The 27,222-nt window shown below is 41.1% G+C and overlaps 1 long non-coding RNA gene across 1 annotated transcript in view; it reads right to left on the bottom strand.

Moving 5' to 3' along the window:
- LOC117363503 overlaps nt 1-27,222 on the bottom strand; it is a 165,078-nt gene that overhangs the window by 115,434 nt on the left and 22,422 nt on the right. The window contains exons 2-3 of the long non-coding RNA XR_004540077.1: nt 18,844-18,884; nt 18,654-18,744 (exon numbers count right to left, since the gene is read on the bottom strand). This is a non-coding gene — a long non-coding RNA (uncharacterized LOC117363503). The remainder of the gene's footprint in view (nt 1-18,653; nt 18,745-18,843; nt 18,885-27,222) is intronic.

The raw sequence follows: 27,222 nt of genomic DNA, 5'->3' as shown, positions 1-27,222 counted from the left end.
TTATAAAGCCTTTAGTTGACTGCAAATGAAGTCTCATGGTGTCATAATCCAAGTAAAGGCCAAATCAGATAGAACCTGAGGCACAAAGCAAAGAGGAGAAGGCTGCTGGAGCCACAGAAAGAAATGCCACATTTTCTGACAGTAATAATCCTTTTCTATTCAGTTTTCTGGCGAGGAAACTGACTGAAGGAAATGCCAGAGCTAGTGCTTGTAGGTTCTCCCTCAGCAGTGAAAGGCCTTCTCTTCATCTTCTTCTTCTTTTCTACTTTGCTTCTGACAATGTTAATGATTTACTAGAAAGCATCATCTGTGCTATGATTTGTGACATCCAGACTGGTTAGATGGGAGACCTAGGAAGGCTTCTGGAGAGCGTTTTAGATACTGAAATGCCTTGAAGACAGCAGTGCCTTTTTATAGTTGGGACAAGTATGACATCTCAGTTCAAGGAGAAATCTTCTATACATATTGAGAAGGAGTTCAATGCTTTAACGGGGAGAAGGGAGTTAGTTAAAAGAATGCCTGTTGGGTTTTATTTTTTTAGATGACATAACAATAGGCTGTTGACAATTGTAAGCAGGAGGCATCAGGATTATGGATAATGGAAGAATTTTGCCAAAGGGTACATGCCTGCTTTGCCTATTCATGTATAACTAGAATATTTATAATTCAAATACTTACCTTTAATAATTAAAAACAAATGAATTATAATGAAGAAAGACAGAGGGAAACCTTGCGCACACATGTGTATATATCATGCACTGAATCCCTACAGCTGCAAAATATAGCAAGTGGTAAGCTTAAAAGGGTGTTGTACAGGAAATGAATGTTTTAAAATGTCAAGAAAACAGTTGCTAAATTGCTCCAGTTCTGCAGGCAGTGATAAATTTATTTCTAATTTTAATGCATATAGCCGGTGCTGGTGAATACTACAGAAATATGTCAGGGCATGGTTTGATTTTAGCATGTGGCTTAAATCATTCAATTTTTATTTCTCATTGTATAAGTAGCCTAATTGCAAAGAAAACCCAAAACAAAGCTGCAGCATAAAAAGTCACATAGCTTAAGTAAACTATTACAAAAGAAAAACAATATACCGACACAGTGATGGGCCACTTTACAGGCAGCAAAGACACAAAGAAACTTCCATTGCTCTGAAAGGAAGAGGACCCTTTGTGGAAAACAAAGGCGTCTGATTGGGGCCCCAAGGTATAATAAAGCTACCTATTACAGCAAGCAATAGCTGTTTATAGCTGCATTTCCGTTTTAATGTTTTAAGTGATTATAAATGTAATAACATTTTTTAACTATTTAGTTTATTTACATGGGTTATATATAAAATATCCATGTTCATTTTTATGTTTTATGATTGTTTTATATATGAAATTCTTTTTGACTTATTGTTGTGCATGTATACCATATATGTTTGTTTTAGATATATTACATTTTCTTTTTCATGAAGAGAATGCTGATACATGTCACATTTTAGACTCCTGAGGCAGGCCCTTTGTGGGCCAAAACACGATCGTGTCGAGTCAATCTTAATAAAAGAGACTGAACTCCAATTGGTCACCTTTGAGAGGTTACAGTGCTATGCCTAGAAGGGGAAAAATGTTTCTGCTTCTTAGCTTTCTTACATGCCGCATCCCTCGATGCTCAAGGCATACATGAAGATGATTTAGACTCCTCTGTAAAAACCCCGATGCCTGACATTCTGGATGCAGTGTTGATGCACTCGGCACCAATTTCAATGCTTACATGTTAAGAGGTTGAGTGTCAGGTTCCAAGTCCCCTGCCATGCTTGATACCAATGAGGTACCAAAACGTTTTTCAAACTGATGTTTTTGGGCTTTCAGTGACAGGTCATAGCTAATGTCCTAATGTTCAGGACCCAAACACTGGACATACTAATTATGTGGATCAGAGCCTTAAATGGTCTCATTACATTAAGAACATTTTTTAAAGCTACACGCGGCGGCCCTTGGTTTAAAGACCAGTGCCCTAACCGAGCCTAGCTTTACCTGCGTACTTTCTGGTTCAGCAGGAACTTGTCTAACTTTATCTTGAATCCCTGGAGGGTGTTTTTTCCTATAACAGCCTCTGGAAGAGCATTCCAGTTTTCCACCACTCTCTGAGTGAAGAAGAACTTCCTTACGTTTGTACGGAATTTATCCCCTTTTAACTTTAGAGAGTGCCCTCTCGTTCTCTCTACCTTAGAGAGGGTGAACAACCTGTCTCTATCAACTAAGTCTATTCCCTTCATTATCTTGAATGTCTCCACTTTTTTCTCATTTGCATTCTTCCACCAGATTATGTGATACTTCTGTACTACATTTTCTACAGATTAGAGGAGTACGATTCAAACGACAGCTCAACTCTTCTTTTGCTTACGCTGCTATTACAATTTGGAATAATCTACCTGTTCACTTTAGGACTGATATCGATTACTTAAGGTTTCGTAAAAATTTGGAAACTTTTTTATGACTTGTTGTAATATTCATGGTATAATGTTACTTTAATTACTGATTGCTTTTGTATTCTCCCGTAGATTTTACGGCTTCTTTGGATGTAAATCGCCTTGAACCTTTTTAGCATAGTGCAATTAATAAATTATGCATTAGATTAGATTAGTTTAGTTTAGTTTAGGCCTAGTACTTTCCACATAGTCACTATACAAACACTTGTCTTTGTTAAGTAAAATGTCTAGTAATTGAAGGAGTATGTGCTGTTCCTGAGGTGATAACCACAAGTTGAGTGAGAGCTGCATTGTTGAGGACTATGGTGTTTGTGATACAGAAGTGGAACTTCAGGGTTTAAATTGAGATTCTAACCATTTTTTAAAAATTGCATTTATGAAATTTATACATGCTAAAAAAAATCATCTTGAAAGAAAGGCACATTTTGACCAGTTTTCTGAAGAATTCAGACTCTATTCCCACACAGAAGAATTTGTTGAAAGATGCTATCAATTATAATGGTGATTGTAGCTGAAACTGGCTGGAATGGGAAGGTTTTTGGTTGCATAGAAGGTCAGATGTCTCATATTGTTCATTTAGAATTTACTATACCCCCTTATCCAACACACAGAACAAAGTAGACTTAAGGAAAGAAGGAAAAGTATGAGAAGGGGGTGGGGAGAAGGGTATAATGTGTAGAAATGTCATTTGGCCTTGCCACCCCCACAAATATTTCTGTCTACACATGCCACTGACATGAATACGGAAATATTAGTATTATCCACAGATGTTGGCAAATTAAATACATTTCCTTGGCCAAATTATTCAGTACCAAGGGGTCCTTTTATTAAGGTGCGCTAAAGATTAGCACGTGCTAAATGCTAAGACATCCATTATAGTCCTATGGGCATCTTAGTATTTAGCGCAATCTAAACCGGTTGGCGCACCTTAATAAAAGGACCCCAAAATTAGGGAGATGTGTTTATTAAAGAAGTGGGTACCTAAGTGAATTATGACCAACATGGATGGGACAGCAGGACAAAAAAATCTAAAGTGTGAAGATTTACATCTCGTTCATTAGGGCGAGGAAGTGATTAGTGAAGAATTAAGTATCCTAGTCTCTGCTTTTTAACCAAAGTAATCCTCAGTTGAGCATTAATTCAGCCTGACAAAAAAGAAACTGCTTTGACATCTCTAGTCTATCAACAGTATTGCAACCACAATGGACTCCCAGAATAATCATTTCACTTTAGTAGGAATTGCATAATTACAACAACGAGGAAAATATCACATTCCACAGTCATTCTAGAATATTCCATTTTTATGTATTCTTATGTACGTTCGCTGTGTACTGAGAATGTCTTCAACATCACAGAGAGCTTATACCCAGATAAGTTACCAAAGGACATTCAAACATGGACTGTGCTAAGACCTCCAATTACAGTTATTGAAAAAAAAAGTTGGACTGAAAAATTGTGATATAAATGGATAAAATCCAAAATCACAGCCACAGGCAATATCCTTTATAGTAAATATAGCCTGCATTCTTCCACACATCAACTCTGATTTCCCATTATCCTCTCAGAGGCTGATATATTAAAGGCCCTTGTTTTAGAAGCATCCCACACATAAAAGGTAGCTTTTACTGTATGTGTGGGTGGGCAGGCATGTGGAAAAACCATTTAAGAAAAAACTGTAATTTAAGACAGGGGATCCACACCAAATGCAACATCAAGCAGCATGATAAGCATGTGGAGAGGGAGTGGTGAGGGTAGACCAACAACATTGGTATTCGTTCTCCTTTTTACCAAGAGAAATCTCAGCAGAAAAAATCCAAACAAATATCCACTAACACAGTGATTCCCAACCCTGTCCTGGAGGAACACCAGGCCAATCGGGTTTTCAGGCTAGCCCTAATGAATATGCATGAGAGAGATTTGCATATGATGGAAGTGATAGGCATGCAAATTTGCTTCATGCATATTCATTAGGGCTAGCCTGAAAACCCAATTGGCCTGGTGTTCCTCCAGGACAGGGTTGGGAACCACTGCACTAACACCTGCCTCTATGCTTGCATAAGTGTCTGCTAAAAGGACAAATGTAAAAAGCAAGCCCAGCATCACCAACCGATCTACCCACCTAATACAAATTTCCCTTTGGTAACACTGATCCCTCCTTCAAAAGTGATGTTCCCCAGCATCAACACATTCTGACATATGATCTCCCCAGCACAAGACTCCTATTTGGTAGTCTGAACCCTAGGGTTAATACTGTGAGATTACCACTAGGGGTCATGGTGGCCATTTTTTAACCCAGGACCTTTACAACAGGAACAAATGGGTATCACTTCTGCTTCTAGAAGACATCATGGATCCCAAGTGAGACTGGGGATAGAGGGTTCTGCAGGGAGATGGCCTAAGAAGTGAGTGTTTATGATACTGGGGGGTTCCTCGAAGTGGGGGCACCTCAAAACCCATAACAATATCATGCTGCAATTCCAGGAAGATTTTGGGGTTCATTATGAAAAAAAAAAGGTCCAAAAACTGTCATGTCGGCATTTGGGCATCCTGATTACCAGGAAGTCCAAGTGCCAAAGCCCACCGAAACCCTACTATACTGCTATATAGGTGCCACCTACGGCCATAAAAGCTATTGGGGTGGTAGACCTATAGATATAGTAGATTTTCGGGGAGTTTTGGAGGGCTCAGCATGAATTATAAGGGAATTATGATGAGATATGTTCTGACACCCCTAATGTAAAGTCACTGCAGCCCTCTAAGGTGTTACATTGATTTGTTGGCATGTCTGTGTGGTCAGTCAATCACAATGATAGCCATTCCCATGTCCCAATGGCCTGAATTTTGCTGTTTTCAACTTGAATATTTCTATGAATGAAAATGGGGTATCCTTAGGATTGGACATCCTGTTGGTCAAGACATTCAACTATATATTTGGACAGCTAGGCCTGGATTCTGTATAGGATGCCCGGGAGGGGCATGGGATCTCCCTGCTGCAATAGGTATAGCGTCCGCTTGTCTCGCCCCCTCCCCCCAATGATTGTTGCCAGGAGGGTGCCCATTTTGCTGGCCTACATTGTAAGCATCTCTCGCTCTACTAGGGAGATGCGTAGGGCCGCCTAGGTTCGCCTAAGGCCCTTAGGTGAGCTTAGGCATCTTGCGGGCCTCCCTAGTCTCCCAGAGGCACCTTCAATATAGGCGGCTTGCCTGGGGAGCATTTTTTTTTTTAAACGTGCATCCCGATTGGCTGATAAGACCGCTGTAGGATGCCTACAGCTGCTTAAAATCGGGACACACTTTGCAGAATCCAGACCCTAGTGTTCATTTACTTGGTTGTGATCAGCTGTTAAGCAAAAACAAAACAGAGATATGAAGATCCAGTAAGAATTGCGAGGGGAAATGGAAAGTACATTTTATCTTAAAGTTTTATTGAGTAATAACTTTCTTTAACTGTCTTAATAACTTTCTTTAACTTTTATTGAGTAATTTGTGTTAAATTTAGATTGAGTATTGATCTAGGCTGATCTTGCACAATCTTTAATATTTTGCTCTTGCTCATTAGTGAGACATCTGAGTCTGAATTTCCTCCACCAGCTTTTTGAAGGTGGATGAATATTGCGTGAGGGCCAGTCTCAGGGAATCCTGGAGATGTGCATCTGTCATGTTGGAACAATGTGTTTCGTTTGTCATTTTCAGATGGGAAAACGCAGATTCACACATACGTTGAACCGAAACAGGAGTGTACAGCCAGTGGCATACCTAGCATATGTGACACCTGGGGCCCATCATTTTTTGACACACCCCCCCCCATCTGTATGAAAAACATGATTTTTAGTAACAATCCACACATCACACATGAATATCTAGGAAAAGGCAGCATCTTACATACTGCAGTGAGCAGTACATCAATAAACCCATTGTAAAACTAAACAAGCCAGACTAGTACAGATCAATCCTACACAGTGAGTCGTGGCTCGTGGCCAGCGTGCTGTTTATGGGACGATATTGGAATGGATGTTAGGGTGATAATGCAGTATTTTTGTGGACGTTTTTCTACAAAAGGCCAGTTTTTCGTATGATTCTGGGTAATTCTAGTTAGACAAACATCTGTTAGTTAAGGACCGCGCCCAAATAGAAGCGTACGGAAAAACAGGTGAATAAAAATTTAAATATAATGTAGCTAAGGCCAGAGAAAAACACACTAAGGATTAATATAAGGGAAAGCATAATAATATCTTTATGTACTTTGCTATTAAGCCAGATCATAGAGGAAATTAGGTAAAGCGTAACATACATGCATAGAGATATTAAGAACTCCATCTTGGTTCCCTGCTGTTCTTTGTCCTCTCTGGTTCTTTGTTCAGCTTCCCGCCTTTAGCCTCGTGGTTCTAATTGATAACAGATGTGCTTAGGCCAGTTAGGAAGAGCATATTAGACTCCATATTCCAAACTGAGATATAACGTGTATTAAGTATGAATGTGTGCAAGGGGCCCCGAATGAACGAAGGAATGATTGATATATGAGAGATATATGAAAGAATGGTGTGTACTTAATTTCTAATATTTTATATATTTTAAACCTGAAGAAACACTAAGGAAAAATCCTGAGCACAACATCTGGAAGTAATTAGAGTCAGTCTCAAGAATAGGAAGAAGGGGGGCATTGGAAGCCCACGCTTCAGGGAGAGGAGAGTGGGATTTACCCCCCCCCCCCTTCCTCCAGAGTAAGGTTTCTGTGTAAGGCCATGCAATTTGAATCTGTCAGCTTAGGAAGAGTTTTTTCCTTTACGGCTGAGAATTTCTCAGCACCATGTTAATAATTATAGATTCTCTTGAATGTTATAATGTTAATTCAGAAATCAAAAGTAATTTTCTGAAAACTTTGTATAACTTTTAAACATGGAGGAATGTTTCTTTGTCTAAACTTTAAGACCACCCATAGAAATGTTATTGGTCGTCAAACTTGATGATGTCACTAAACCAAAAGTTATATAATAGAATGTAATGAGATAGAAAAACGAGACCATTGTGAGAAGGCCAGCCTTTGGCCACGATGATGATCTCCCATGAGCGCAACGTAAGCAATTATGCTGTTCTTTTGATCTAATAATGGGAAAATAGAATCAATAATTCAATAAATCCTGGTTATAATTTTAAAACCTTGCGCTGGTGTCATTTTGCATGTAGAATTATTTTCAAACCTGAAGCTTTCACAAATGGCGTCAATGTCCCTTGCTCAACAGTCAATCCTAACAGAAAACTATGTCTTTTCGAACACACAGAACACAGAAAAAACCTTTGCCTAGTATGTAATCACAAACTAACTCCTCCCCCTTTTACAAAACTGTAGTGTGGTTTTTAGCAACGGTGGTAATAGCTCAGATGCCAACACTAAAAAATGCTCTACGGTTTTGTAAATGGGGAGATAGAATAAAAATACGTAGACAAAGGTTAAACAGAAGCACCAAGAAGCTGGACTCTGCATACAATGCAACATCACAGAAACAGCGATGCAGCTCACCTAAAGCAAAAAATAAATAAATAAATATAATTTTTTTCTACATTGTCTTCTCTAGTTTCTGCTTTCCTAATCATTTTGTCACTCTCTTCCTTTCATCCACTATCTACCTTCTCTCTGCCCCTTCTATATGGCATCTTCTCTCTTTCTATTCCCGTTCTAGAAACTTTTTGCATACCCCTTCCATTTCTCCCTTCACCCCCATTAGTCTGGCATCCATCTTTCTCCCTTCCCTCCTCCAATGGTCTAGCATCTCTCCTCTCTTCTTCCCTTCCCTCTCCCACACCCACATGGTCTGGCATTTCACTCTCTCCTATCCCTTCCCCCTTTCCATCAGCATCTGCCCCCTTTCTCTCCCTCCAACCCAATTCCATGCAGTATCCTTCCCCCTTATGTCTCTTTCCCTGCAATTCCATCAGCATCTGCTCGTTTCTCTCCCTCCACCAGGCTACCATACCACCCTGACCCCCTTTCTCACCCTCCACACCCTTCCATACCACCCTGACCCCCCTTTGTCAACCTCCACCATGATTCCATACCACTCTGACCCCCCTTTGTCACCCTTCACCATGATTCCATACCACCCTGACCCCCCTTTGTCACCCTCCACACCCTTCCATAACACCCTATCTCCCTTTGTCAACCTCCACCATGATTCCATACCACCCTGACCCCCTTCTCACCCTTCACCATGATTCCATACCACCCTGACTCCCTTTCTCACCCTCCACACCCTTCCGTGCCACCCCGATCTCCTTTCACCACCCTACTATGCTCCTTTCTTTCTCCATCCCAAAGGTCCCGCAATGACTGCTTCTGCTCTGGATGGAAGATGTAAGTGACATCAGAGGGGGCTGGGCCAGCAGACGCAGTTAGTTACGGCAAGATCCCACGATGACTGCGGCTGCTGGTCCACCCCCCTGACGTCACTTACTTCTTTCAGAACAGAGGGGGTAGATGGCACAGTCATCGAGGGACCTTCGTTCACATCAGCGTAGCTGCCAACTCTGCTCAAAGTATGGCAGACGCGCTGAGGTGCCATTTGGAACAGCGCAGGTGGTTCTGCATCCAGCCAGCTGTGCAGCCCCTTGGAGTGTTCACTCAGGGCGGACCTCTCCCCCCCATCCCGCCTTCCCCTTGGTACGCCACTGTGTACATTTTCACTGCTTTGTAGAGACCAACACCACAGGGATCAGGTTGGGACCTCTGCTTGGTTGCAGCAAGTGGTAGGAGAGACACACATGTGACTCGAAGGGGTCAGAGGTAGATCACCAGCCCCACTTGGCTCCATCTCTCCTGCAGCTCGCCCCGTCGCTAGGAGAGAGCTTGTGCCGGCAGGTTGTCTGCCGAGGGCTTGTCGCCACTGCTGATCCTTTGTCTGTCTTTTTTCCCTGCCTGCAGGAATCTTGCTTGCGGGTGTATTGGGGTGCTTACTGTTTTCAACTTCAGGAAAGGAAACTATGAAGCAATGAGGGAAATGGTAAGGAAGAAGCTTAGGAACACTTCCAAAAAATGGCAAACAGTAGAACATGCCTGGTCTTTTTTCAAAGACACAGTGAGCGAGGCACAAAATCTGCACATCCCCAGATTCAGAAAGGGGTGCAAAAAGGGTCGAACAAAAGACCCAGTATGGATGACTAAAATAGTGAAGGAAGCGATAGGCAATAAGAAAAATTCATTCAGGGAATGGAAAAAGGACAAAACTGAAGGGAACCAGAAGGAGCACAGGAAGTATCAAAAAGAATGTCACCGTGTGGTTCGAAAAGCCAAAAGAGAGTATGAAGAGAGGCTAGCCAGGGAGGCACGAAATTTCAAACCGTTCTTCAGATATGTTAAAGGGAAACAGCCAGCTAGGGAGGAGGTAGGACCGCTGGACGAAGGAGACAGGAAGGGAGCGGTGAAGGAGGAGAAAGAAGTCGCAGAAAGACTCAACATGTTCTTCTCGTCTGTATTTACAAACGAAGACACAACCAACATACCGGAACCTGAACAAATCTTCAATGGAAATCAAGCAGAAAAATTAACATCCATGGAAGTGAGCCTTGATGATGTACACAGGCAGATAGAAAAACTTAAAACTGACAAATCCCCGGGTCCGGACGGAATCCATCCCAGGGTTCTGAAGGAATTAAAGGAGGAGATAGCGGAACTACTGCAGCAAATTTGCAACCTATCCTTGAAAACAGGCATGATCCCGGAGGATTGGAAGATAGCCAATGTCACGCCCATCTTTAAAAAGGGATCAAGAGGTGACCCGGGAAACTACAGACCAGTGAGTTTGACCTCGGTTCCGGGGAAACTGACGGAAGCACTGATTAAAGAACACATCGATGAACATCTGGAAAGAAACGAACTTTTGAAAACAACCCAACATGGTTTCTGCAGGGGGAGATCGTGCCTAACGAACTTATTGCACTTCTTCGAAGGAATTAACAAACGGATGGACAGAGGAGACCCCATAGACATCATATACCTTGATTTCCAAAAAGCCTTTGACAAGGTGCCTCACGAACGTCTACTCCGGAAACTGAAGAACCATGGAGTGGACGGAGACGTACATAGATGGATCAGAAACTGGTTGGCGGGTAGGAAACAGAGGGTAGGGGTGAAGGGCCACTACTCGGACTGGATGGGGGTCACGAGTGGTGTTCCGCAGGGCTCAGTGCTAGGGCCGCTGCTATTTAATATATTCATAAATGATCTAGAAACAGGCACGAAGTGTGAGATAATAAAATTTGCGGACGATACAAAACTATTTAGTGGAGCTGGGACTAAAGAGGAATGCGAAGAATTGCAAAGGGACTTGAACAAATTGGGGGAATGGGCGGCGAGATGGCAGATGAAGTTCAACGTTGAGAAATGTAAAGTATTGCATGTTGGATACAGAAACCCGAGGTACAACTATACGATGGGAGGGATATTATTGAATGAGAGCAACCAAGAAAGGGACTTGGGAGTAATGGTGGACATGACAATGAAGCCGATGGCACAGTGCGCAACAGCCGCTAAGAAAGCAAATAGAATGCTAGGCATAATCAAGAAGGGTATTACAACAAGGACAAAAGAAGTTATCCTGCCATTGTATCGGGCGATGGTGCGCCCGCATCTGGAATACTGCGTCCAATATTGGTCTCCGTACCTTAGGAAGGATATGGCATTACTCGAGAGGGTTCAGAGGAGAGCGACACGCTTGATAAAAGGGATGGAAAACCTCTCATACGCTGAGAGATTGGAGAAACTGGGTCTCTTTTCCCTGGAGAAGAGGAGACTTAGAGGGGATATGATAGAGACTTATAAAATCATGAAGGGCATAGAGAGAGTAGAGAAGGACAGATTCTTCAAACTTTCGAAAAATAAAAGAACAAGAGGACACTTGGAAAAGTTGAAAGGGGACAGATTTAAAACGAATGCTAGGAAGTTCTTCTTTACCCAACGAGTGGTGGACACCTGGAATGCGCTTCCAGAGGGAGTAATAGGGCAGAGTACAGTACAGGGGTTTAAGAAAGGATTGGACAATTTCCTGCTGGAAAAGGGGATAGAGGGGTATAAATAGAGGATTACTGCACAGGTCCTGGACCTGTTGGGCCGCCGCGTGAGCGGACTGCTGGGCATGATGGACCTCAGGTCTGACCCAGCAGAGGCATTGCTTATGTTCTTATGTTCATGCCAATAGTCCGTGCCCTGCAACAGTACGCCACAGGCCCGGCATCATATCTGGTCTCCTGCCTCTCAGAATCACCCATTCCTGCCCCTGCCCCAACACCCCTTAGAAGTGTGTTATACAGTATACCAAGCGATATCCATTCGCCCGGGCTTTACCTGAATACACTTACCATATTAGTGTGCCGTATGCTGGTCGTTGGTTGCTTTATAGTTCGCTTTCATTAGACCAGACACAACAAAGTGCCAAGAATTTGGTGATTTTGGCGGCCTTTTCCAATTTTGTTCTAACTTGCTTATGCCTTGCTTTCAAATTGGTTCAAACCACTATGACTTTTGCTTGCCTCTGCAATTTTATTTTGCCTAGCCTTTGTGTTGATTCTACACTGCAATTGTATTTCGCCTTGCCTTTTGTTGATTCTACACTGTGTGCAGAATTTATTAAATCGCGTGTGGTGGTATTTGAACTTGTTTGGCGGTATTTGATTTTATCTGGTTTGCTGGACCAGGTGTTTGAGTTTTTTTGACGACTGTTTGCCGGTATTTGATTATTGGTGCCAGTATGATGAATTCCTATTTTTACTTTAGAACTGCATGTGTGGTTTTGGCATCTCTAGTCCTTGTATTGCACATCATCAAGAGGTCTTCAATTCCTGTTAATCTTTAATACTTTGGGACAATGACAGTTTTGGACCAGATTCAGCCGGTGTTTATACTAACAGCAGATTTGGCCTTCTTACATCCAGCCACCCCAGTACAACGAAGATGTGTTCCAAAGAAGAGCAAAACTTACCACTTTCATGATGAATGGGAAATGGACTACTTCTTCATCATGGTGATACACAAGTGTTATTGTCTAATTTGTAACGCCCCAGTATCCTTGCCCAAAAAGGGTAATATAGAACGTCATTATAAGGCTCTGCATAGCAATAAGTTTGATGCTGAGTTTTCATCTAAAAGTGAAATTCATAAACTGAAGCTCAAAGAGCTTAAATCAAAATTGACTACTCAGCAACAATTGATGGTGAAGCCAAGATCACATTCATTTGGTCAATGTAACCATAGCATCCTTCAAGGTCAGCAATCTGATCACAAAGAAATGCAAACCTTTCACTGAAGGGGAATTTGTAATTTTGTTTTCTTGAAGTAGCTGACAATCTTTTTGAAGGATTTCAAAATAAGAAAGAGACCATAGCTGCTATTCAAGATGTACAATTGTCAAGAAACACCGTCGTGTGGCGAATAGAAAAGATGTGTGGAGACACAACTGAACAATTGTTGGAGAATGTTTAAAATTGTGTTGCTTTCTCACTCCAACTGGATGAATCTACAGACATGAGACATAGCCTAGTTACTAGTCATTTTGAAGACTTTAGGGTTAAAGAAGAACTACTTGTAATGATTTCTTTAAAAGGGAGAACTACTGGTCAGGAAATACTCAGTTCTTTCCATTCTTTTGTGACAAAGTGTAATCTTCCATTGCATAGACTTGTTTCTATCACTACTGATGGAACAAGAGCAATGACTTAGGATTTCATAGCCCTCTGTAGACAGCATGATGACTTCCCAAATTTTCTCTCTTACCACTGCATCATTCACCAGCAAATTCTGGCAAGCAAGAGACTCAATACAAAGACTGTCATGGACATCACTTTCAAAATTGTAAATTCAGTTCGTGGAAGATCACTTCAAAGACAACTTTTCAATCTTACTCTTGATGAAGGGGCAGCGGAAATAATTTTGCACACAGTTCTGCAAAGATTTTGTGATTTGCTGAATTTTGAAGGAGAGGGGACATGACCAAGCAGAGTTGGAAGATGAGGAGTGATGTGATCTGGTATTTCTCGCTGACTATTCAGACAAACTAAGTGATATAAACCTTGAACTACAATGTAAAAACAAATGCATTGACGAGATGAGTACAGTTTCATCCTGCAAGAGCAAATTTGAGCTAATGATGACTGACCTTGCAAATAACACTTTTGATCATTTTCCTAATATGCAGGACCATCTGGGACAATATCCAAATTTTGTTTTTCATAATGAGAAGTATATGACAGAAATCTGTTCTGTTATCCAGGAATTCGAAAATAGATTCTGTGACTTCCAAAAAATTGGAACAGTTGTGGAGTACTTGTCATAACCATTCAAAGTAGATGTGGACATTAAAGAAACTGCAGCTGCTATCAGTAAAAATTACTCATTGAACAAGCCATTTCTTGAAAACAAAATATTAACCATTACAAATGACATTTTTCTCAAGACCCGTGTGAAGCAAGAATCGTTTTGGAAGCTAGTGCCTAGAGACAAATTTCCCAACTTGAGAAGATGCAGTGAAGCTGTACACTCTTGTTTCAGTTCAACTTATTTATGTGAATCTGTGTTTTCCCATTTGAAAATGACAAACAGTACACAACATTCCAACATGACAGATGAACATCTCCAGGATTCCCTGAGACTGGCACTCACACAATATTCACCCAACTTCAAAAAGCTGATGGATGAAATGCAGGCTCAGATGTCTCACTAATGAGCAAGGGCGAAATATTAAAGATTGTGCAAGATCAGCCTGGATCAATACTCGATCTAAATTTAACACAAATTATGCAATAAATGTTAAAGAAAATTATTAAGACAGTTAAAGAAAGTTATTACTCAATAAAACTAAGAAAAAATGTACTTTCCATTTCCCCTCGCACTTCTTACTGGATCTTCGTTTCTCTGTTTTGTTCATTAAAAAGGGGGGGAAGAATCCTCCAACTTTATTGGGTTAAAATTTAATTTGAAACTTAATTTTCATGGTGGTAGATCACCGGCACTTTTGGCCGGAAAAAGTAGATCACAACCTGTTCGAAGTTGGACATGCCTGCTCTATGCTATTGTTAATAGGTCTAAACCAGTCTTCAAAGAGTCATTATAGATTTAATTGATAGTCTTGCTCTTTTCTCTTATCACAAATATATTTGTAGTAGTTTATGTATTAGTTCCTCCTCTCCAGACTTAATGTACAAGGGAAGAATTTGTATAAAGCCAACAAGAGATCAGTAACATATAGTAAATGCTAGTTAGTTACCATATTTTTCGCTCCATAAGATGCATCTGACCATAAGACGCACCCTAGATTTAGAGGAGGAAAACAAGAAAAAAAACATTCTGAACTAAATTGTGTACTAATATATACCAGGCTCTGCACCCAGCCCCTCTCACTCCCTGCCAGGCTCTGCACCCAACTCCACACTTCTTGCCAGGCTCTGCATCCTGCAATTATTTGTAATTCAGTTTACAATATAAAAAACATAAATTTAAAAAGTTTATGTATATATACATATACATATATATTTTTTTCACCATTCTTCACAACTACATTCCATAAATCTAAGAGTTCAAATTCAGAGAACATTATCCTCATGTGTTTAACAGCACAATAGGAAAAAATTATTTATACTGAAGTTACCCTCATCATAACCTCATCAGAACTACTTTCTTCTAAGGAATCTTCTTGAGGTCTCATCCAATTAAACAGATGTAATAGTACATAGCCACACTGAAATCTTGGTGAGCTTAACTGTGCTGGATGAACTAAATTACTAGATCTTAAAGCAGACAGTGGCAACCATAATGCCCTACTTGATAACATACCATGACTGCTCTCCCCTATGTCTGTAGCTATGTCATAATTTAGTACATCCCAATGCAGCAAAGCTCGCAGGAATATTTTAACATGTGAATGTGTACGTGATAAGAGAAACTTAGTATATGAATGGTGAACAGAAACTTAATGAGTGAAAGAAGAGTGCATAAAGTTGTAAGTTGATGAGAGAACACAAGAAGGTATGGGTTACATACTAAGACATGATAGACCAACTTTGGCATTTGTGGAAAAAAATCCTTGAAGTCCAAAAGCAATTTATGATCACAAGATGTGAAACTTGATAAAGAAAACAGACAACAGATGAATAAACCAGATTTATAGCAGCGAAATATAGCACAGCAAGAAATGACAAACCAGGGCAATACAAAGATCAGCCGAGGACAAACTAAAAACTAAAAACACTGAAAATTAAGTTAAAACAAATGCTGCCCTACCTCAAGAAGTGAAACCTAATAAAAACCAGACAACAGATGAATAAACCAGATTTATAGCCACGAAAAAATAAATATAGCACAGCAAGAAATGACAAACCTGGGCAATACAACTAGGACTGAATCTAAAAACTAAAAACACTGAAAATTAAGTTAAAACAAACACTGCCCTACCTTGGGAAAAATGACAGTGATCCATCCACTTTAAAAGTTGATGAGTGTAGCTGTTGCAGATGGAGCCCGAGTCGGCTTTGGGGACTCTGGCATTGGTATGCTGCTTTGGCTGGGGGCTCTATCGGCTGCAGGCGCTGACAGCTCTTCCTCCTCAGGCTTTGCCTCCTCCCCGAGCAGTGGGACAGCCGCGGTCCTGGTTCACTGCCACGAACGTTATGGGTAGAGGCCGGCAGTTGCAGCTGCAGGGGCTGGCGGCTCTTCATCCTCGGGCTCCGCCTCCTCTCTGAGCAGCGGGACAGCAGTAGACCCGGTCCGCTGCCCTGGAAGTTATTGGTAGAGGCCAGTGGTTGTGGCTGTTCTCGTGCTCTCCTCTGAGTTCTTCGCGGACGGAAGGCGAGATCAGCGGCAAGGACTCAGCGCCACCATCCCGTCCACCATCTTAGCTTCCTCACTCATTCAACCAGACAGGCAGAGCTGTGGTGCATGGTGGAAGGGTCCAGGGACCAGGGAGGGTGTAATTCTCTCTGCGGCAGGGTATATTCGCTCCATATGACGCACCCTTATTTCTACCCACTTTTGGGGGGAAAAAAAGTGTGTCTTATGGAGCGAAAAATACGGTAGTTAGTTAGGTGCCATTGACTCAGGTTCAAGTTCTAGCACCTTGATGAATTACAAAACTAAAAATAAGGATCATCCCTATGGTTATTTTTAACATGTCCAGCCATCTGATTGCAAGTCACCCTCTTCGCCTGGTTCCTTCAATCGATAGTAAAAGCTATATATGTCATGTCTAGTGCAGCAGCTTGTACACTTTAGGCAGTTAGCCATATCATGTTCATTCCAGCAACTTCAGCTTTTAGTCAATTTCCGCAGTTCTCTAAGGTTTAAAGCACCATAAGTTTGGTTCCTACTTCACTTGTTAAATAGTTCAAACAGGAGAACATGTAGGAGAAAGAAACCCCTTTTTTCCAGCAACAGTCTCAACTGGCTTGCTCAACACACCCCAAACACAGGACAGTCACCTTTAAACCATGATGCACATTAGGAAGAATAACCCAAATCATAGTTACCGGATGCTAGGGTCCACCTTGGGGGTTAGTGCCCACAGAACTGGTTCATATGATTATCGTACAATAAGTAGAGAAGAACATAAAAATACTCTGACCAATATGTAGCTGGCCAGGAACAGCTCCTGGCTGGCTAACTACCACTAAGCCGGTTAACTGCCAATATTCAGCAGGAGATAGCCAGTTATCTCCCATTGAATATCCCAGTCAGCAGATTGGCCATTCACCAGTTATGTCTTGTGACATAGCCAGTCAGTGCCAATATTCATTGGCTGACTAGCTAGGTCTAGCAGCCAGGTAGACCCGTCTAAAAAGCAGGCCTATCTTTGGCCACTATGCCTTTTCCAGCCATCCAATGAATATTGGCTTGGCTGACTATGAGAAGCATAATCAAAATATCCAGACATCCAAAAACCTGCCTAAATCAGCACTTGGATGTCCTAATTACCAGGACATCCAAGTTCCAATAACCAAAACAGTTACAGTCAAAACAGTCTTTTTGTACATCTAGCAAGGTGTTCCAGCCTCTGTACATTCAGAGCACGATGGGCTGGCTTTGGGCAATCTCAAGGGCGGGTTAGACATGGACGTCTTGCTGCGATAATAAAACATTTTGCAAGACATTCTGGACAGAACGTATACGTTTGAAACTAGACCTGTTTTAGAAAGGTCTAAGTGCCACAAAGATGCCCAAACTGGCCAGATGACCAGTGCTTGCATCACGGTTAGTCACTCCCACATTCCCCCCCCCCCCCCAGTGCTCAAGAACCCCCACACACCCACAAAGATCAGAATATAAAGTACATACCTGTTTTCAGAACATCAGCACCTGGTATAGGAAAGCCTACTAGGCTGCACCCAGGTGTCTCAAGTAGCCTAATGGGTGGGCTAGTGAACCATAGAGAGGAGTTGCAAGTCCCATAAGCAACTCTAACCACTACATTCATGGAAAATGTGAGCCCACCCAAAAACCCCAAAACCCTACTCTACTGCCATATAGGTACCACCTGCAGCCATAAGGGATATCCGGGTTATAGACAGGTGGGTATAGTAAGTTTTAGGGGGCTTACCATAACATACACGGAAGTTCTGGTGAGATGTTTATCTGTCACCCTTTATAAGAAGTTCACAGCAGTGACCTCTAAGATGCCCCACTGCTCTGTTGCCTTGTCTGGGTGGCCAGTCTGTTACAAGACAGTTCCCTCCCACATCCAAATGAACGTTCTGGGCATTTGGGACTTCGTCAAATTTTTTGTCGAAAATGTGGTAGACGTGCTGGTGGTCTGGGCATCCAAATTGCCTGGACATCCAGATAGAGGATTTTTAAAAAAAAATTATTTCTAGACCTATGGCGGTTTGCCTTTTGAAAATATGGATTTCCTTATTGCCGACTTTGGATGTCTAGCGTCACACATCCAAATCAGACTTAGAAGTATGTTTTGAAAATGCCCCTCCACATCTACTGCGGCTGCACTTATCTTAGAAATTCAATAGGATACAGCACCAGCAATGAATATCCGGGTTCACCACTGACCACGGGAACTAGCTGGGCTGTCTCTCATGGTCTGAATATCAGCCCCACTAAGTTTAGGGTACACACATTATAGAGCAGGAAGATATTTTCTTTTATTGATCTTTTATAGTTAAGGGGTAGATTCTGCTTCTTCTGGGTTCCCGGTACCTGGCTATGGAGGAGACATCTAAGAGAAGGTGGCCTGCAGATCATTCAAGTTGGTATCTAACACAAGAGAGCAGCAAGTCAATGAAGATAACTGCCAAAATAAAAGAGACTGAGATATAGAAAATGAGATACAGAGAGATATACAGACAGAAAGACAGACACATAGGCAAATACAGAGACACACAAATACCTGACCGGTTAGGTCCTGGATCTGGTAGTTTTTTCTTCAACCTGAAAAGGGAAAAGAAACGACATAGGTTAAAACAAATCATTGGTTAGTTGGTACGTATCTGACAACAAAACTGTACTTGAAGTCATTTCTGTGTAAGAAGTGGAGCATAAGTTGCACGTGTTGATTATTAGTTCTTGAGATTGGTAATAGTCTATAAAAGAATGTATTTGAAAAATTTCAATAAAATGTTAAAAAAAAACTTGTTGCTTTAAAAAAGATAACTTATACTTCATTTAAAATTTGCACTTTTATACAGCTGTTTATTCAATTTTACATTACATTACAGATTTCTATTCCGCCATTACCTTTCGGTTCAAAGCAGATTACAAAAAGAGTTATGGAAGAAGGGTTACAACGTTAGATCAGAGAAGGTTTCCAAGAGAGGGAAAAGTAGGATCTGGGGTTAGGGAGGGGATGGTAAGAGGGGGGTTAAGCTTTATCATGGTATTAAGCTTTATTAAGGGATTTCTTGAAGAGTATAGTTTTTATTTCCTTTCTGAACATCTTGTAGTCTGGGGTTGTTGTCAATAGGTTGGAGACTTGGTTGTCTATCTTCGCTGCCTGAGTGGCCAGTAGTCCGTTGTATAGTTTTTTCCGTTTTACTTCTTTGATTGGGGAGTAAGTGAATGGGGTGTGTGTTTTTCTATGCCTGGTAGAGGTGGTTTGGAGCTCAGAACATTTTACATGAATTTATTCAGGTACTCTAGCATAATTCCCTGACTGTCCCAGTGGGCTCACTGTCTATCTAATGTACCTGGGGCAATGGGGGAGCAGGTGGCATTCCCAGGGTCACAAGGAGCAGTGTGGGCCTGCATGTGTGGGCACCTCAGGGTGCCTGGGCTGTGGCTCCAACCACGGTGCTGCATCCTCAAACATAGTATGGTAACAGATAACATGGTAAACGTAGACAAGATGGCAAATCATAGCTAACAGCATAGTGAAACATAATATGGTAAAACATGAAACGGTGAGACAACATGATGAATATGGTTCAACAAAACAGCATGGCAAACAGTTTTACAAAGCATGACATGGCTTGGCAAAGTGGTAAGGCAAGTGTGCATGATCACTGCCATGAGTTACCGTACTCTCTTGAGAGCTCACAGCAGCCATTTCCTATTGGTGATCTACACAGGGCAGAAGCGTAGGAAGATCACTCCTGCCCCAAAAGACCACCAGGTAAGGAGTAATCTATAGCGCTATTAGACATTTTAAGTCCTGTAGGGAGGTGGGAAGGCCCTAAACTATGCTTTTTCTCCCCCCCAAAAAATTTGCAGATAATAAAAACCGTGAACTCTGAAACCGTGAATAGGGAGGGGGAAGTGTACCAATAGAGGAAGTATAAATCCAACAGAATTCTGGTCTCATTATGAGCTAAATCCTAAAAGTGAGGACACAAATTTTCCAACAAGTTAGAAAAAGTTTAGTAAGCAAATATTAGATCAAATAGCTCCATTAAAAATGTATAAAAAGAGACAGAGATCCTCCAATGAATGGTTTGATCTATTGGTTTTTAAACAGGAATTTAAAAAACTGGAAAGGATTTGGTTGAAATCAAATAGGGAGAAGGACAAGGTAAATTGGAGACTTAAATTAAAGAACTATAAACTCCTGATTAAAGAAAAACATTCAAAACATTATGCACAGATAATAGGGTCAGCCAAGATAAATAGTAGAGAATTATTTAAACTGGTTAATAACTTAACCGATACTACACTGGTTTTAAAAGCGGATAATGAATGCTCGCCATCTCCTGATACTCTTCAGAGTTCTTCAATAATAAAATTTTAGATTTGAGAGCAACATTACAATCTCCTACTTGCAACTATGATGCTTCACAACTTAGTTACTTGGAAGATGGCTCAAGGGCTGATATGTCCTGGGATCATTTCCAAGCCCCAGACTGGCAAAACTTGTTCAATAAATATGTCAAATCGAACTGTGTGCTGGACAATTGTCCCCCAAACGTAATGAAAAATGCTTCATCTACTTTTAAAGCAGATTTATTTAAATGGGCTACTTTTTCTTTGATTAAGGGACTGTTTCCTGATGAATTAGGTCAAATTTTGGTTACCCCTATTCTTAAAGATCAGAAGGTATCAATTGCCATGAAATCCAATTATAGACCCATAGCAAGCATTCCTTTGTTTACCAAATTACTGGAAGGTTTAGTTAATTTAGAATTAGTAAGTTATTTGGATAAATTTAATATCCTCAATGACCATCAGTCAGGATTTAGAAGAGGATATAGTACAAAGACCGTCTTAACTTCAATGCTTGATTATCTTCATGGTCTATTTAGCAAAGGCACTAGTGCCTTAATTCTTCAGCTAGATTTTAGTAGTGTCTTTGATCTAGTAGATCATGAAATATTGTTGAGTTGTTTAGATACAATAGGACTTTCAGGAAGGTCTGGAACTGGTTTCAAGGTTGTTTGAAGAAAAGATCTTATCAAGTGATTTGTGACGGTAACTATTCTCATTCTTGGAGCAACCCATCTGGTTTGCCCCAAGGTTCTCCGCTATTGCCTACCTTATTCAACATCTACATTTCCCCTTTAGGACATTTATTAGAGTTTAAATGTAAAATTTTATATATACGCAGATTACATTTCTATTTTAATCCCTCTAAATAATTTTACCACTGAAATTTTAAACCAGATATCTTCTATTATGACTCAGATAGAACAGTAGAAATTAATTTCAAACTGAAACTCAATACGGGAAAAACCAAACTTTTCTTGGCTAGTCCCAATGACAAAATAACAAACTCATTGCTTTATCTTAATGGTCACGACTACCCAAAAATTATTTTTCCTGTGCACATCCTTATTGACCATTAAAAAGAATTGCATAGAACGACACTACAGTTGATATCAATATTGTGGTGAATTTATCATTATTATTATTATTATTAAGGCCCCCTTTAATCAAGTCATGGTAAAGCATTTTCACACTGGCTAGTGAGGTAAATGCTCCGACGCTCATAGGAAATGAATGAGCGTCGGACCATTTACCTTGCCGGCCAGTGCAGTTAGATAAAAGGGGGCCTAATTTAGGTTTATAATATACATGCAAAGAGCAAGAGAGAGATAAAAAAACAAACAGCCTACAGTAATTATCTAAACCCTCCTTTTATTAAGCCGCGATAGAGGTTTTTACCACAGTCTGTAGCGCTAAATACTCTGCCACTGAGAATTCCTATGAGCATCGGAGCAGCGTTGGAGAATTTAGTGCCCTGGGCTGCGGTAGAACCTCTACCACGGCTTAGTAAAAGGGGGGGGAGGGGGCTTTAAATTCATTTAGCATGGAGAGAACAACATATAACTCTGATTTTCAGACCAATGTATTAAAAATGCATTAAGGATCACATTTCAGTTTTTAATGCAGTCTTTTTACTTTTGTACTATATGCGAAAAGCAGCAAAGTAACACTTTCTGCTGAAAACAGAAGAAATAAATTGTGGTAAACCAGAAGCAATGAGTTAAAATGGAAATAAACTAATTTCATTAACTGTGGGGCCTATTTTTAAAAGAGAAAAATGTCCAAAAAGTGGCATAAAGGGGCAGATGTTTTTCTTGTCAAACCTTTCCAATTTGCTATTTTCAAAACCTATATTCTAGACCAGTGTATCACAAACTGTGTGCCGCTAGGATTAGGTTGGACGCGGTTTCATCCGGGAGCCTCGGGGCCTTTGTTAGGCCAGCCCATTTCAGAGTCCCCATACAGTCTGAATTTTAAAATTCTCATTAGCTTCCAGTAGCAACTTAAAGATCTACTTCACCTCTGAAGAGGAAGCAAACTTTCACCACTAATAGGGAAGTAATAAATTCACTAATCGTTAGCACAATTTGCTGTATCAGCAGTAATTCCATGCGCAGCTTATTAGCATGCATTTCTATGCTAATTGTGCTGAGATTAGCGCAGTGGTTCACTTCTGGTATAGTGTTGATTTTTTATGTGTTCTGTGATCCAAAAGTAAACCGCTGCACTGATATTAATGCAGTTTATTTCATTAGGTCTGTTAGACTATTATTTTAAAAAAATTTATTTTAGGCATACAGATAAGATGATCTGGCAATGTATTGTGAACTTTATTTATAATAGCTAAAAACAATGCAGAAACAGATGGACAAACCTGATGACTCAGTTTCAGGAACAGTATTAAGGGCATTTTCAAAACTCTAAGACGTCCAAAAAAATGGCATAAATCGGCACATGGACGTCCTAATTTCCAGGATGTCCAAGTGCTGATTCTTGAAACTGTCTTTCTGGCCTTCTTGCGAGCTGTTCTACCTGCAGTAAAAAAAAAGGGGGGGGGGGGAGTATGCTCTGGGCAGATTTAGACTTGGACATCTTTGTGGTGATAATCAAACCTTTCCCAGGACATCCTGGATAGAACTTAGACGTTCTGAGCTATGTTAAAACTGTAATCCGTTCTGAGCTCTTTGGGGACAACGGGCTAGAAAACGAAATAAATAAATAGCCTAATGAGTGGGCTAGTGAGCCATAGAGAGGAAGAGTCAATCACTCTAACCACTATATGATGGAAAATATAGGTGTCATCTGCAGCTATAAGGACTATTGGGGTGGTACACAGGTGGGAATAGTAGGTTTTGAGGGAGTTTTGGAGGGCTCACCATATATTATAAGGGGGTTATGGTAAAATGTACCTTTAATGTGAAGTTCACACCAGTGCCCTATAAGATGCCCCACTGCTCTATTGGTATGGTTCTTCACCCCTAAACTGAACCATTCCCTCAGATTTGTGCAACCCAAATGCATGACTTTGTATTTCTTAGCATTAAATCTTAATTGCCAAATTTCAGACCATTTTTCAAGCTTCACTAGGTCCATCCTCATGCTAGTCACACTATCAGGGGTGTCTACTCTTGCAGATTCTTGTATCGGCTGCAATGAGGCAAATCTTACCTGACAGCCCTTTAGTAATATTGCTTACAAAAATGTTAAAAAGAACAGGCCGAAGAGCCAAACCTTGAGGCACACCACTGGTAATATCCCAATTCCTTAGAGCGATCTCCATTGACCACTACCCTCTGTCGCCTTCAACTCAACCTGTTCCTGACCCAGTCCATCACTTTGGGGCACATCTCGAGGGTACTCAGTTTATTAAGCACCTGTGTGGAACTCTGTCAAAAGTTTTACTACAATCTAAATACACTACACCTAGCCCCCTCCCTCTATCCAATTCTCTGGTCAACCAATCAAAGTAATTGATCAGATTTGTCTAACAAGACCTGCCTCTAGTTAATCCAGTATTGCCTCAGATCGTGTAATCCACTGGATTCCAGCGACGTCACTATTCTGTGTTTTAAAAGCATTTTCATTAATTTATTTACCACAGAAGTCAGACTTACCAGCCTGTAATTCCCTATTTCTTGCTTACTTCTTTTGTGGAGAGGGACCACATCCGCCCTTCTCCAATTCTAGAGAAGCACTGAAAAATTCAGCCAATGGAGCCATCGGAACTTCCCTAAGTTCCTTCAGTACCCTCAGATATACTCCATCTGGCATGACCCAAACTACTGCATCCATTCCACACTTCTCATAGCGACACTGCAGTGTACACAAGATATATCTGTGCAATAGAAAAATGAATTCTCCTTGAACAAAAGAGTAGCAGGGGGTAAATTGGGCTTTTGGTGATTCCTGCAGGTGCCTTATCAGTGTAGAGTGTGAAGTGAGAATTGCAGGATGTAGGATGTATAGAATTGAGCCAAGGACATATATGTAATTGAAGTAGTGTAGTTAGGAGGATTGTGTAGACAGAACTTCTGAAGATGAAAAGAAACCAAATAGTAAATCAGACGTCAAAGGGATAAAGTGTGTAAATAGGTAAGCTTTGTCTAGTCAGGCAGAGCATTTTGGGAAAAAATCCTGAATGTTCTCATGTACTGTACAGTACAATATAGCTGTGTGAATAAGGTAAATTACAGACTTGAACTTTGTCTCTTGTGACAAACCCAAGTCCGTTTCGGGTTTTGTCTGTGACTCAAGAAGAGGAGTACAGATAGAAATATCGGATGAAATTGAAAGAAATCAAGAGAGAGATATGTCTGGCGAAAGCAGAAGAGCAAATGGCTTTAAATATAAAAAAGGGAGACAAACATTTTTTCATGTTTATTAGTGAAAGGAGAAAGACAAAAATGAAATTATGAACATAAGAACATAAGAACTACCATCTCCGGATCAGACCCATAGTCCATCGAGTCCGGCGATCTGCACACGCGGAGGCCCCGTCAGGTATACACCTGATGTAGTTTTAATTACCCATACCCCTCTATGCCTCTCGTAAGGAGATGTGCATCTAATTTGCCTTTGAATCCTAGCACAGTGGATTCCTTAATAACCTCCTTTGGAAGAGCATTCCAGGCGTCCACCACTCGCTGCGTGAAGCAGAACTTCCTGACATTTGTCATGGACTTGTCCCCCCTTAGCTTCAAACCATGTCCTCTTGTCCGTGTCACGTTGGACAATGTAAATAATTTGTTTTTGTGCTCTATTTTATCGATGTCTTTCAGTATTTTGAACGTCTCTATCATGTCTCCTCGCAGCCTCCTCTTCTCAAGGGAGAACAGTCCCAGTTTCTTGAGTCATTCCTCATATTCCAAGTTCTCCATACCTCTTGTTAGCTTCGTTGCACCCTCTCCTGCAGTTTTATATCCTTCTTTAGGTTGGGAGACCAATGTTGGACATAGTATTCCAAGTGTGGTCTGACCATTGCTCTATAAAGCGGCATTATGACTTTCTCCGATCTACTCGTGATTCCTTTCTTTATCATGCCTAACATTCTGTTTGCTTTCTTTGCCGCTGCCGCGCATTGTGCCGACGGCTTCAGGGTCCTATCTATCAGTACCCCCAGGTCCTTTTCTTGTTCGCTCTTACCCAGAGTTGCGCCTGACATTCTATACTCGTGTTCCTTATTCTTACTACCTAAATGCATTACTTTGCATTTCTCCACGTTGAACTTCATCTGCCATTGCTCTGCCCATTTCTCTAACTGATACAAGTCGCTCTGGAGTTCCTCGCTATCCTCCTGCGATCTGATTGCCCGGCATAGCTTTGTGTCGTCTGCAAACTTAATGATCTCACTGGATATTCCGTCTTCCAGGTCATTGATATAAATATTAAATAGGATCGGCCCAAGTACCGAGCCCTGGGGCACACCACTAGTCACTTTCTCCCAGTCTGAGAACTTCCCATTTATGCCCACTCTCTGCTTCCTGTTTTCCAGCCATTTGCCTATCCACCTTTGTATATCTCCCTCTATTCCATGGCTTTGTAGTTTCCTGAGCAGTCTTTCATGTGGAACTTTGTCGAATGCTTTCTGGAAGTCCAAATATATTATGTCCACCGGCATTCCACTATCAATTTGCTTGTTCACGGTCTCAAAAAATTGAAGTAAATTCGTTAAACATGATTTCCCTTTCCTGAACCCATGTTGACTGGGTTTCAGCAAGTCATGTGTATCTAAGTGCCGGACTATGCTATCCTTGATCAGTGCTTCAACCATCTTTCCAGGGACAGACGTAAGGCTCACAGGTCTGTAGTTGCCCGGTTCTCCTCTCGATCCTTTTTTGAAAATTGGCGTGACGTTCGCTATCTTCCAGTCATCTGGTATCTGTCCAGTTCTGATTGTCAGATTGGTGAGTTTTTGCAATAACTCTCCGATTTCAACCTTCAATTCCTTTAAGACTCTCGGGTGAATTCCATCCGGTCCAGGGGATTTGTCACTTTTAAGTTTGTCGATCTGGTAGTATATCTGGTCTAACTCCACTTCAACTGTGGTGAGGCTGTCTTCTATTACTCCACAACACACTTTCACTGCTTCTGGTATTTTTGCGGTATCCTCCTCTGTAAAGACGGACGCAAAGAAGGAATTTAGTTTGTCCGCAATTTGTTTATCTTCCTTAATGTACCCTTTTCTTCCCTGGTCATCCAGGGGTCCCACCGCCTCTTTTGCAGGTTTTTTCCCTTTCACGTATCTAAAGAAGGGCTTGAAGTTTTTGGCCTCTTGCGCTATTTTTTCCTCATAGTCCTTTTTGTCATCCCTCGCTGCCTTGTGACATTTTTTCTGATCATCTTTATGTATTTTCCATGCTTCGGTTGTTTTCATGTGTTTCCATTTTTTGAAAGAGTCCTTCTTTTCTTTTATGGCTTCCCTCACCTGTCTGGTAAGCCATGCCGGTTCTCCCTTACCTTTTGTTCTCCCTTCTTTGGAGATCCTCGGAATGTGTAGATTTTGTGCTTCTGTGATAGTATTTTTCAGTAGGGACCATGCCTGGTCTACTGTTTCAAGTTCGTCCACCTTTTTCTT

This window comes from Geotrypetes seraphini, chromosome 7 (genome assembly GCF_902459505.1).
Source record: "Geotrypetes seraphini chromosome 7, aGeoSer1.1, whole genome shotgun sequence".
In the NCBI taxonomy this organism is placed as follows: domain Eukaryota; kingdom Metazoa; phylum Chordata; class Amphibia; order Gymnophiona; family Dermophiidae; genus Geotrypetes; species Geotrypetes seraphini.
Note: the sequence above shows the minus strand (reverse complement) of the source record. Positions and strands in the feature narration are given on the sequence as shown.